This window comes from Podarcis tiliguerta (assembly GCF_965153285.1).
Source record: "Podarcis tiliguerta genome assembly, chromosome: Z".
Taxonomy (NCBI): domain Eukaryota; kingdom Metazoa; phylum Chordata; class Lepidosauria; order Squamata; family Lacertidae; genus Podarcis; species Podarcis tiliguerta.
In genome coordinates this window covers 19,416,137-19,430,104 of record NC_139553.1, presented here as the reverse complement: position 1 = coordinate 19,430,104, position 13,968 = coordinate 19,416,137, and the positions used below count along the sequence as shown (strand labels likewise).

Sequence of the window (13,968 nt, the reverse complement as noted above, 5' to 3'; positions counted from 1 at the left end):
AAACTGTTATAGAATCAATGGAACTGTAGAGTTGGAAGGGACCCCTAAGAGTCATCTAGTCCAGTCCTCTGCAAGGCAGGAATCACAGGCTTATGAGCTTCATGTTTCTGAAGCAGGATCCAAGCATGGTTAGGGGGTTAACAACATATCAAATGTAAAGTCATGCAAGTTGGAGCAAACGCCCCCCCCCCTTACTTTCACATATATGCTCCTGGGATCTGAACTGGAGGTGACGGACCAGGAATGATATCTTGGGGTTGTAGTGGACAGCTTGATGACAATGTCAACCCAGTGTGTGGCAGCTGTGAAAAAGGCAAATTACCTGCAAAGGATCATCAGAAAAGGGAATTGAAAATAAAACTACCAATATCGTAATGGCATTGTACAAATCTATGGTATGAACACATTTGGAATCTATTATGTACACTTCTAGACACCCCACCTTAAATAAAAAAAAAGAGTTCTAAGCGGTTCAGAAAAAGGCAACTCAAATTATTCGATGAATGGAGGAACTCCCCTACAAGCGTTTTTTAGAGAAAAGGTGGCTAAGATGCAGCAGGAGAGACATTTACAAAATCATGCATGGCCTGGAGAAAGTGGGCGGAAATGGTTTTCCTCCCTCTCCCATAACGCTAGAACTTTGGGGCGTCCAGTGAAGCTGAATGTTGGAAGATTCAGGACAGATAAAAGAAAGTCCTTCTTTACTCAGCGCATAGTTAAACTGTGGAATTCCCTTCCCTAGGAGTCAATGATAGCCACCAACCTAGATGGGTTTAAAAGAGAATTAGACAAATGGCAAAGAGGGCTTAGGAGGACTACTCGTCACCTTGGCTGTGCTTTGCCTCCACAGTCAGAGGCAGCAATGCTACTGAATGCCAGTTGCTGGAAACCACAGGAGGAGAGAGGACTCTTACGCTCAAATCCTGCTTGAGGGTTTCCCAATGGGCATCTGTTTGACTACTGTGAGAACAGGGTCCTGGACTAGATGGCTGCCCATTGGTCTAATCCAGGAGGATCTTCTTGTGTTCTTATGGGGCCACCCAGTCCAGAAGCTGTCTATCTAGCTCTCTAGGTTCTTAGCACTATTTGGCCACTGTGCTGCACGTTTGGCACCAGCTTGGCTGCAGGAGTTGCTGGAATGAGGTGTACAAGGTGCCATCCCACTGTCTTAGGGACTGCACTTCAGATCTGTGCAGCCTTTTCTTCTCCCAAAGAAGGCAGCAGAGGCTTAGGACAGGGGTCGGTAAGGTTTACCCTGCCTGGGCTGGTTCACTCCCGCGGAGATCGGTCTGTGGGCCGGATCACGTCTGCGTAGATGCAATTTTTGGCACCACAGAAGCGAGTCCCCACCCCTACCAGTTTAGCACAGCACGTGGGAACTCGCCGAGTGGGTGGCTTGGTTTGGGGGCCATTTAAATGACCCCCATGGGCTGCTTGTGGCCCATGGGCCACAGGTTGCTGACCCCTGGTTTAGGATCAGTGTTTAGGATCACCTTCTCCTAGATCGGCTCCTTCCAAGGTTGACAAGACCCATCAGCCTTCTTGACTGTTGGGCCCACTATCAGTCTCATCCACTCCATCTGCCAAAGCCTGTCTTTGCATGCAGGGGAAGTCCCTAACCCACCAAGGGTTTGAGACCTACTGGCTACCCGAGACAAAGAAATATAATTAGTGATAACAGAACATTATGCATAACTAGCATAACAGAATGTAACATTTGATATAACAAACCAGAAATGGAAGTTGGGAGAAGTGAACAGGGAGGAGGGAAATTAGAAAATGGATGTTAAATGATGATATTGAATAATTGTTATGAGAAAAGAAAATCAATAAAAATTGTTGTTGTTGTTGTTAAAAAGGAGAGACCCACTGGCTACCCTCGCCTGTTGAGCGGACAAGTCAAAACTGTTTCTGGGGTGTGCATACTGTCAAATGCTGACAGTTTCTAACGACTAAAGTCAATAATATAAGCACACACATGATCATTGCTGAATGAACAACACACTCTAAATGTTAAACTTGTATGTGCAACAATGTGTATCACACAACTACTTCATTGTATTCACACAGTGTTCACTAATGTAAACCTACAAATGTGCACCATAAGATGAGGCTGCGCTGTCCAACTGCCAAAGCAAAGAAGTGGATACTGTAAGGAGTCATAAAGGGCACAAGTTCGCACGCAACTATTCAGAATTGTGTGTGCATTGAATGTGAAATATATCTTTTGTTAAGAAATCATGGAGCATGTGAAAGAGAGCTGGGCCCCAGACCCCACTAATTTCTACCAGCTTCCCCAGCATTTTTGGCTCTGGCTTACCCACAATTGTGCCCTCCAGCTGCTTTGTTTGACAACTCCCATCATCCCCAAGCAGTACAGATGGGAGTTGTAGTCCAAAAACATATGGGGGGGGCCAGGCTTCAGCCACCCTCATCTAGTTTAGCTGACCAGTCAAAGGTGTGGCCTCTGTTATAATAAATAGTAATTAATTTTTATTTATACCCTGCCCTTCCCGGTTCAGAAAACTGGGCTCAGGGTGGCTAACAACAAATTTAAAACACTTAATTGTAGAAGCAGCATAAAATACAGTTTGCATGCTGACAGCTTCCAGAAGCCACATGTGAGAACTGAGTGCAGGATGGGGACCAAAGGAGGACAAACCACCCCAGAAGGAGCACAATGTATCCCCCACCAGACTTACTAACCCTCCCCTAACACCCCATTTTGGTTAAATGAGGCTGGTTATCCAACATGAAGGTGATGGACTGCACTGGAGGTTTCAAACACAGAGTGGATGGCAACCTGCCAGGGATTCTTCAGCTGTGATTCCTGTGCTGCAGGGGGGTTGGACTGGATGATCCTTTGGGATCCCTTCCAACTCAACAGTTCCATGATTTGATGACCTCGAAAGGTGGTGGACTCTCCTTCCTAGGAGGTTGTTAAACAGAGGTCAGTTGGCCAATCTTAGGCTGCAGTTGCAGGGGTGAACTCAATGACCCTCTGGAATCCCTTCTAACCCTACCATTCTATGTTTCTGTGGCACATCTGTGCTGGCAGAGGCAAACAACGTTTCTCTACAGCTTTTTCAAATGAGGCATGTCCTCCCCCCGATGTCTGCACCCTGAGAAATGAAACAGCCGCTGTAGTAATGGACAAGGCCTTTCTCATTTACAAGGCCTGTCCCAGGCAGCATGGTGAAGGAGGTGGCCAGCGATTGGAAGAAGGTTTGATGTGATGAGAGCTATTAAGTCCAGATATCCTGCTGGAAGGGAATCTTTTTCCATCTCCCTGTCTCTCCACTGCCTGCCCACAGGAAAAGAGTGGGTTTCCCTGCAGGCTCCACAACTCTCTCCTCCAGCATGTAAGGAGAACATAAGATGAGCCCTACTGGATCAAGCCGGTGGCCCATCTAGCCCTGCATCCTGTTCCCACAGTGGCCAAATGCCCCTAACAACATAGGAATCAAGATAGACTGCCTCTGGGCCTGGAAGTTCCTTCAGAGCATCAGAAGAGAGTCAATGGATCAGGCCAGTGGCCCATCTAGTCCTCACAGTGGCCACCAGGATCAGGCCAGTGGCCCATCTAGTCCTCACAGTGGCCACCAGATGTCCCAAAGGGAAACCTGCAAGCAGAATTCATTCACAAGAGCCTTCTCCCCTCCTGTGGTTTCAAGCAACTGGTATAGCTGCCTTTATCTGTGGTAGCAGAGCAGAGCTATTATGGCCTAGTAGTCACTGATTGGACGCGGGTGGTGCTGTGGGTTAAACCACTGAGCCTTGGGCTTGCCGATCAGAAGGTTGGCGGTTCGAATCCCTGTGACGGGACTCGGTCCCTGCTCCTGCCAACCTAGCAGTTTAAAAGCACGTCAAAGTGCAAGTAGATAAATAGGTACCGCTCTGGCAGGAAGGTAAACAGTGTTTCCGTGTGCTGCTCTGGTTCGCCAGAAGTGGCTTAGTCATGCTGGCCACATGACCCGGAAGCTGTACGCCGGCTTCCTCGTCCAATAAAGCGAGATGAGCGCCGCAACCCCAGAGTCGGTCACGACTGGACCTAATGGTCAGGGGTCCCTTTACCTTTACTGTCACTGATTAGCCCTTTACTGTCACTGATTAGCCCTTTACTGTCACTGATTAGCCCTTTACCTTTACTGTCACTGATTACAGTCACTGATTAGCCCTCTCTTCCTCCATGAAATTTCCCTCTTTTAGAGACATCCAGGTTGACCAGGCCATCACTGCCTTCTATGGAGTTTAATTCTGTGCTGTGTGGACGACTTTCTTTTATCTGTCCTGAATTTTCCAAAATCTTCACCTTCATAGGATCTCCATGAGTTCTAGTGTTATGAGAGGAAGCAAAAAACTTTTCTCTACCCACATTCTCCATGCCAGGCATCATTTTACAACTTCCATCATATCACCTCTTTCTCATATTTTCTCCAAAATGAAAAGTCCTAAATGCTGCAATCTTTCTTCATAGGGGAGTCGTTCCATCTCCGCAATAATTTTGGTGAGAGGCAATAGCTCTCCCCTCCAGCCCAAATCCACCCACCCCCCCGTGTGTGTGTGTGTGTGTGTGTGTGTGTGTGCTGGGAAGCTCAGATCAGTGGAATATCATTTCACAATGTGTGTAGCAATAATTCTCCTCTCTCTTGCCCTTTGGAAACAGCAAGAATGAAACAAAGCAACTCCACCCTGCAGTTGCTTTATTATATTACATGAATGTGAATCCCAGAACAAGCATCTGGGGCCCAGCTGCTGGGAGCTGACGCCTTTGCGTTCTGTCTGCACGGATGCAAAGAGAGGAAAGGGAAAATTTGGAGAGGGAGCAGCACGCTTTGGGGTCTTGAGCCTACTGTGACTCAGTGCTTTCAAAGTGAGCATTGAACTGAAGAGTTGCAAGGGACCCAGAGGATCATCTAGTTCAACCCCCTCCAATGCAGAAATCCAATACGAAGGAGAGTCTACCACCTTCTGATGGAGTTTGTTCCGCTGTCAAACAGCTCTGACTGTTGCAAAGCATAGTTGTCAACTTTTCCCTTTTCTTGCAAGGAATCCTATTTGGAATAAGGGAATTTCACTTTAAAAGGAGGAAACATTGACAGCTATGTTGCAAATTCTTCCTGAGAAAACAAGAGCAAACAAGCTTGCTTCATCTTCAATGTGATAGCCCTTTAGATATTTTAATATGACTATCTAATCTCCTCTCAGTCTCTTCTGTTCCAGACTTAACATACCCAATTCCCCAAGCTGCTTGGTTTCCAGACCCTTGATCATCTTGGTCACCCTCCTCTGCACACATTCCAGCTTGTCAATATCCTTGTTAAATTGTGGTGCCCAGAACTGGACACAAGACTCCAGGTGTGGTCTGGCCAAGGCAGAATAGAGCGGTTCTCTCATTTCCCTTGATCTGGACACTAAACTTTAGTTGATGCAGCCTAGAACTGCTGTTGTTGTTGTTTTGCTAAAGATGCAGAGAGGGGCACCTACAGATGTGTAGGGACATTTGCAGAGGAAGAGAAGCATCAGCACTCGTCTTGCGCCAAGGATTCCTGCCTGCCAGGTGGGAGGCAAGAATGAGTCAGGGCCGCCTTACATCACCTCTAAACAACCGGTTGTTTATGTTTGGAGGCCATCCCCACCTGATTCCATCCTCCCCACCACTTCCTGCCTCCCACCCTCCTTAATGGCTGTGTTCTTGTGGTGTGTGTGATGCTGCCAAGCGGCAGGAAAAGACAAATGGGACCTCCTTGCAAGGAGGATCAAAGGAGAGGAGACAAGCTCTCCCTTCTCTCCATCATCACAAAAGGAGGAGTGGCTAAAAATGCTCTCAAGCTCTCCTGAAGTCTTTAGGCCAGGAGAGGCAACCAAACTCAGAAAGCAAGTAATCCCAGTTTCTGATTTGATCCTAGAATGTTCCACTTCTCCCTAGAATGTGCCTCTTTTCATTGGAGAAATGTTGGAGGGTATGGGGAAATGGTTGCAGCATTTGGGACATTTTAGTTTGGAGAAAAGGCAAGTAAGAGGCAACATGATAGAAGTGTATAGAATGATGCATGACATGCAAAAAGTTGACATCCAGTGGAGCTGAATGTTGGAAGACTCAGGACAGATAAAAGGAAGTCCTTCTTTAACACAGTTAAACTATGGAATTCCATCCCACAGGAGGAGTGATGGCGACCATCTTGAATGACAGTTGAACAGATGACCTCAGAAGATGGTGGACTCTCCTTTATTAGAGGTTTATAAACAGACATTGGGTAGCCACATGCCAGGGATTCTTTGGCTGTGCAGGGGGTTGGACTAGATGACCTTTGGGGTTTCCCTTCCAATTCTATAATTCTATGAAAATGTGGCACTGACTGACTCCCAGAAACAGACACGGGAGACTTGGTGATTCACTGTTCCCAGAAGGAGGAGGAAAATCCTCTTCAGGATAACCATGTGAATAACCGTTAGACTGGGTGGCTTGTATCCAAAGACCAAGCAATGGTCTCAGTTAACACTGAGTAAAATTAGAAGTAATCCCACCATGTGCAAAATTGCACAGTGATCATCCAACACCCAACACCCACCCAAACAGCTCCACACCACTACCCAGATGCTTTTATTAGCTCCTCCTTACAGTGGAAAGAAGAGGATATTCTGGGATGTATTACAGTTAATAGGAAGCAGAAGTAGTGATGCAGAGCCACTGGAGAGCCAAATGCAAGAATGGAGCTGACAGGGGTGTCAACAGGATTTCCTGCCTCCCCCCACCCCAGCTCACTGTACATGAGCTTGGCCCCCTGCTTTTCAACCTGGGCCTCATCTAAGACCAAGCAGTCTGATGTTCCAACATCAGCACCTGGATAGAGTAGCTGGGAGCTCCACAAACAGATTTTTTAAAAAAACAAAAAACCTTGCATTGCAGGAATCACAGGTAAAGAACCTTCAATAGATAGTCATCCAGCCTCTGCTTAGAAACCTCGAAAGAATCAAAGAACCATAGAATCACAAAGTTGGCAGGTGGCTATCCAACCTCTGCACTTAAAAAGGGAGCCCTTCCACTGTCACACAGCTCCTAACCTCGGAAAGTTCTTCCTAATGTTTAGTCTCAATTTCATTGCTTTCAATTTATATATAAAATAATTAGAGATGTGTGTTTTACAGATGTGACTCTTCAAGGAATCTAGGATGACTGTTTAACTGATTCGTAAAGAGATTCATAAATCTGAATATATCAAAGTACTCCAAGATCAGCTAAATATTATTGCATAGCACCCCAATATCTGAGCAGGGGTTCCAGGGTTTGGGTTTCCTTTTGGAATGAGGCACAGTGGAGACTGTGGTGTCTTTATGATAAACGGTTTATTTACATCCTGAGCCCAGGATGGAAGGGTTCACAGTATCAACACCTCAAAAGGGTTTTGTTTCTCCTGTAGCCGCAGCTTGGATTCAAGCAGACACCAGACATTGTTCTCTGACTTGTTGCTTTACTCCTAGATCACATCACTGCCCCCAAACTCTACGCCAAACTCTGGCTTTGTCTGGTGAGGAAGGAGGCTCCATCCATTCGCCCGTCTTGCACTGAGCCCCTTAATCCACTTAATGGCTCATCTCCCAGACTATCACCCCACAAGGAAGCTAGCTTTGCATATATTTTAACATTTGTTAGGTCCAAGGGTTAGAAGGATTTCATAAACAGTCGACTTCCTACCCCACAAACAAATAACACTATTGCCATTTTCCTATATGAAGCATACTGATTTAAAAAGAAAACTTGCACACAATTCTTTATATTTATTTAAAAATAAGATTTCCATAAATACAGTACATAATGCCTCTGAACAAAAATATAAAAATAATCATCACTAAAATCCCCCCCCCAACTGCAGCAAGTTGACAGGTTGGGCATTATTGTTGAACTTCTTGTTCCAAAAATTACAATAAAATTACCCATTTTCCCACAAGCTGGTCTGTATGTATTCTTTTATAATAAGTCAGTTTAATCATAGTTACTAGGGTGCAGATTTTCTCAATCTATTCGGATATTGTAGGAGAGTTTTTTAAAGAAGCAATCTTAGCAGCTGTTATAAGGTTAAACACTATTTCTTGATCATTTCCCAGAATAACCTATTTTAGATAACCAAGCAGAAATGTTTTAGGTTCCAAGGGAATATAATATCCCAAAACATCATAGGTATCTGAAAGGATTTCCAGAATATTTCTGAGAACAATTCCAAATACATATATATATATATATGTAATCAGATTTATTTAACCTACATCTACAGCATTTATCCGATCCTAACATATATATTAAATTCAATTTATAACGTGTTAAATACAATTCGATAGAGGGTTTTTAAAATAGTTCTCCTTCAGGTCCGCTGAAATTATATTAGAATGAAAGTTGTCCCAAATCCAGTCCCATTATTTCCTGGTTATTCTCTGATCCAAATCTCACACCCATTTTCTCATATATGTATCCTGGTTCTGATCCAAGTTTAACCAAAGGTCACGGAATCTTGCTGTTATGTCTTTATCCAAATGAGAGATAAACAGAATTTTTCATTTATTCTCTTTCCTGACTTCCTCATATTTTCATATCAGAGAGAAGGTTGCATCTCTAATTTGAAAATATTGGAAGAGTTGAAGTCTCCTTCCTTCCAGGGCACTTGCAGCTTCCTCAGTTGTCAGAATAACTTGATCCTGCAACATCATTTATTGTGCTTTCTAAACCAGCATTTTGCCATTGTTTGAAAACTTTAACTACCCTCGATTCCTGATTTAGAAATTCATTATAAATTGGGAAAGGTGATAGGCCCATAGATATCTTATAGTAGCTAATACAGACAGGGGGCAGGGGAAATCAAATTTAGATTCCCAATAGTTTACTTTAAACCATAACAGATATTTAAGCTTTCTCTTTATTATTAATTCTTCCACTTCCAATACTGGATCTTCTTAAACCTTTCTTTTAGCATAGTCAAGGAGCTCCATACAGACTGCACAGCAGGCTAGCATCCCAGGGAGCTCACTTCAGTGCTTCTAACACAGCAGTTTGACTTCATCCCTTGAAGGTGCACTCCATTGTCTCTTGAGACACGGATTCCAAAAACAATTGTGTTTATCAATCTCCTGCTGTTTGTTGCAAGTTTCCTATATTTCCAGAAACCAATTTGATCCAAATCTATTTATTTTTACAATATCACTCAATCTCATAGCTAATATTGAAGACCATATCTTAACATCAACATTTAAAGGAGAAATTGGCCTATATGCATTCGGAGATGTCAAATCTTTATTTGGTTTGGGAACCAGGACTATTTTAGCTTTGTTCCATGATTTAGGCAATCTGGTAATGCAAGTAGCTTCCATTACAGTATAGCTTGCAATAAAGGTTTTTCTAGGTCCATAAGAAAAACTTTATAGAATTATAAAGTTCTATAAACTATAAATTATAAATTTATAGTTGAGATTCCTGCATTGCAAGTGGTTGGACTAGATGGCCTTTGAGGTACCTTCCAACTCTACAATTTTATGATTTTATTATTCACCTGCTAACCCAACAATGCCCAGTGATTTACCATTTTTAAAAATGTTTTAATCACTTTTCTAACTTTCTTCCAGTTTAATTTGCATCTGAGTTTTTGTAGACTAGTTTTGTCAGTTTGAGGACTTCTAATTTTTTAAAGAACTCTTTAATATGTTGTATTGCAGGGTTATCTGATACACGTGGTTCTCCATAATATATCTTAAGTTCCTTCTGAACTTGCATTAATTCAAGCAGTTGTTTTGTACCCTTCAATTGTTCGTATACTTGGATATTTTTATTTTTGTGTGCAGTTGTTCCAAAGTGCTAATCTTAATTTTTAGTTGAGTTTCTTGTTGAATATTGTTTTCTTTATTTCTGATGCTTTTTAGAAAAGGATTTAGGGGGTCTTAGTAGACACAAAACATAACATGAGCCAACAGTGTGATACAGCAGCAACAAACAAAAAAAATGTTATTCTAGGCTGCATCAACAGAAATCTAATGTCCAGTTCTGGGCACCACAATTTGAGAAAGGCAAGCTGGAATATGTGCAGAGAAAGGGGACCAAATTGATGAAGGGTCAGGAATGGTCCCCCTTGGAATGTGGTGGATTATCCCTTCCTAGAGTTTCTTATGCGGAAGTTGAATGGCCATCTGACATAGATGCATTAGTTGAGAATTCTGCATTGCAGGAGGGTTGGACTTAATGACACTCAGGGTCCCTTACAATTCCACAACTCTATGATTCCAGGTGGTGACTGAGCAAGGCAGAATAGCATGGTGCTATTCCATCCCTTGATCTGGACACCTGTCTTCTGTTGATGCAGCTTCGAGCTACATGGTGCTTTTTTGTTGCTGCATCCCACTGTTGACTCAGTGAGCCTAGCAGGGCGTTGTATCCTGGAGGAGAAGCTTGATTAGCTTCAAGCTGAAGAAAACCTGAAAGGGATTCTTTAGATAGGAATCCTGCATTGCATAGGGTTGGACTAGATGACCCAGCTCTTTAATTCTATGAATCTATTATCAATCTTACACCACCGACGTCACATTAAGCATCCTTAAATGGGCAACACCGGAGCAAGTTACGCAGAGCAGGATTGATTACAGAGATTGGGACAACTCAGGGAGAGGCCCAGATCTCCCTGCATGCAGCATTAAAAACAATAAATAAAATCCTCTTTTAATAATTTACAAATCTATTACTAATTCATCAGCGTCAAACAAGCTCACGCTGGTGCAACAGCCTCCTGTCTGAAATGGAATCAGAGAGAGACAGAGACAGAGTTTATGAGTCAAAGTCATTTCGGTCTTATTTATCCTGTAAGAATTCATAAATTGCCTTAAGTAGTCGCTCACCCCAGGCTGCTGAACCACATCCCTTTGCTGCCTCCCTATGGGCAACACCTCACCCCCTATTTGCAGCAGGGAACAAGCCAGAAAAGGAGCTACCCAGACCCAGCTTTGCTTATACATTATCTCATTCCATTCCTGCTAGCTTAAGAAAATCCCAGAGCAGTCCACCAGAAAACAGGAAATAAAATACTAAATGCTAAAACCACAGATCAGAGTCAGCATGAAAATTCTTCCTACAGAAGGTTCACCAATTCATAGAAGGGTAGAGTTGGTGAGAGTTATTGACAGCTACTAGCCACAATGCCTCAGCTCTGCCTCCACACTCAGAAGCAGCAATGCCACCAAGATGCTAGACTAGATGGGCCTTTGACTTGATTCAGCAGATTCTTCTGATGTTTCCTCCTGCTCCAGAGGGTAAGACCCAAACTAGTTGATTCAAATGACAGGAAGAACTTTCTGGCAGCAAAAGCTCTTCAAGGGTGGAACAGACTCCCTCAGAAGTCTGTTTTTACACACACACACACACACACACGGGGGCATTACTGTGCAATCATCTTGGAAGGTGGTGGACTCTCCTTCCTTGAAGGTTTTTAAACAGCAGTCAGATTGCCATCTGTGAGGGGTGCTTTAGTTGTGATTCCTGTGTTGTAGGGAGTCCCTTTTAACTCTACAATTCTATGGTTCTGTGTTGTGATGTTCTGATGACATGCTACTCTGGTGTGCCACCAGACTGCTCCTTAAAGTCTTTATTTGCTTGTCCACCAAGTTGTAACACCGGGTTCTTTGTTTTGGTTTCCAAGAACAGAAAACAGACATCGGTTCCTTGCGAAACTGAATCTGGAGAGTGAAGGAGCTGTTTGCTGCAAACGGCAGCGATGCATTCTCTTGTCCGTAAGCCAATGGCAACCCTCCAAGTGACTCATGCATTGGCAGATGAAGAAAGGACTCAGAAGTCAGTTGAAACAGGTGTGGTCTTATTACGGAATCTGCGGGCCTATGACAAGGATTCTTTATTCATATACTTATATATTTAAAAAAAAGATTATATACAACTATGTCATGAAAATGTGTATCAAAGTGTTTTACAACAAAAAAGCACAAAACTATTCAATAAAAACCGGGGTGGGGGAAACAGACATTGTGTGAATCATGTTAGCCAACCTTGCAGGGTTGTTGAGGGGATTAAATGACTAGGACCTGGCAGAGATCAGGGTTCAAATCCTCCCCACTCAGCCATAAAGTTCACTGGGGGCTGTTCACTGACTCTAACCCAAACTCCTTCGCAGGGTTGTTGTAGGGATTAAATGAGGAAGGGGAGAGCCATGCACACCACCTTGAGCTGCTTGGAGAAAAGGGTGGGATATGGATGCAATACATTACAAGAGCAGTCACTCCGCCTGTGTTTTCCAGCAGCTGGGATTCATAATCATTGCTGCCTCCAACTCTGGAGGCAGAGCCTATCCATTCTGACTAGTAGCCACCAAAAGCCTTCTCCTCCATGAATTCTGAGACTCCTGTTTAAAAGCCACACAAGATGGTGGCCATCACTGCCTCGTGCAGGAACGAGTTCCACAGTTTATCTATGCACTGCTTTGCGAAATCAGGAGTTGCATATGTCAGGGGAGGAGCTGACCTTTGGCATTGGGAGCATAGAAATCTCCTGCTTGACAACCAGCAGGATGTCTCTGCACACTTCTTAGCAATGTCTGTTTAACCACAATTAAGGCTCCCCGTGCACCGTCCCCGCGCAGAATTAATTAAATCTTTGCAGCCAACACCTGTGGGATCTGCATCGTGCAAGGATCGAGGTTCCCAGGAGAAAGACACATTGCAGCAAGTCAGCTTCTATGTTAGAAAAAGCCAGCCTGGGAAATATCTTAGTCCTGCACTGACCATAAAGGTAAAGGGACCCCTGACCATTAGGTCTAGTCATGGCCGACTCTGGGGTTGCGGCGCTCATCTCGCTTTATTGGCCGAGGGAGCCGGCGTACAACTTCCGGGTCATGTGGCCAGCATGACCAAGCCGCTTCTGGCAAACCAGAGCAGCGCACGGAAACGCCGTTTACTTTCCCGCCAGAGTGGTATCTATTTATCTACTTGCACTTTGATGTGCTTTCGAACTGCTAGGTTGGCAGGAGCAGGGATCAAGCAATGGGAGCTCACCCTGTCGTGGGGATTCGAACCACCGACCTTCTGATCAGCAAGTCCTAGGCTCTGTGGTTTAACCCACAGCGCCACCCATGTCCCGATTGACCATACTCTCCTACAAATGGCATACAGGCTGGATCATTGGAGAAAGTGAGGAGCTAAAGGAAGAGAAGCAGGCTTGCTCAAAGTTTCTTCTTGGCCACAAATGAGTGCAGTGGAAAACAAGCAGAAGCCCAACCAGAATCTATGTGGTTTAAAGAATTATTCACTGTGCAACGGACCACAGCAGTTGTAGGGGTGCAAGGTCTTCTAAAGGTCATCCAGATCAGCCCACTACAACACAGGAACCATAACCAGACTCTGCATGAGTTTAGGATTTCCAAGTGTCTCTTATTCACTGTCATTGCTAATGGACTGATCCTGGGAATGACAGAGGTTTGCCCAAGGACCTTAATGGTAAATGGCATGAAGCCACAGCAACATCACTCTGCAGAACCTGTCTTGCTTCTCTTGCTGGGGTTTGAAATGGAGTGGAAGCTGAAGTTCTATGATGGGGCTGGTTCTTCCCTACCCATGCTGGGTGCATAGTCTCTCACTGACGGGGTTGGACTAGATGAGCCTGGGGAGTCCCTTCCATTTCTACAATCCTATGATGCTTAACAGAGGGCCAGTAATGGAAGATTGCCCAAATGGTACTTCCACAAGCAGGGATTGAATATTTATAAGGCTTCAAGAGAGCCTAAGGTAACACTGGGGAAAGAAAAAGCAAAACTGAATGTCTTTCTGCTTGTTGGGAAAAAATTGTGTGTGTGTGTGTGTCTCACAAACTGGAATGCACCTGCATTCTTCTAGGGATGGTGCCATTAATTTTTCTCTGTAGTGCTCATTAGGGACCCTTCCCAGCTGATACCGTCTGCAGAACCTGAAACCGTGTGCTCTGTTCTTGGAGGC

The 13,968-nt window shown here is 44.2% G+C and overlaps 1 long non-coding RNA gene across 1 annotated transcript in view; it reads right to left on the bottom strand.

Annotated features, from left to right (window-relative positions):
* LOC310669788 overlaps positions 1-13,968 on the bottom strand; it is a 546,967-nt gene that overhangs the window by 313,133 nt on the left and 219,866 nt on the right. The gene's annotated exons all lie outside the window — the stretch shown is intronic.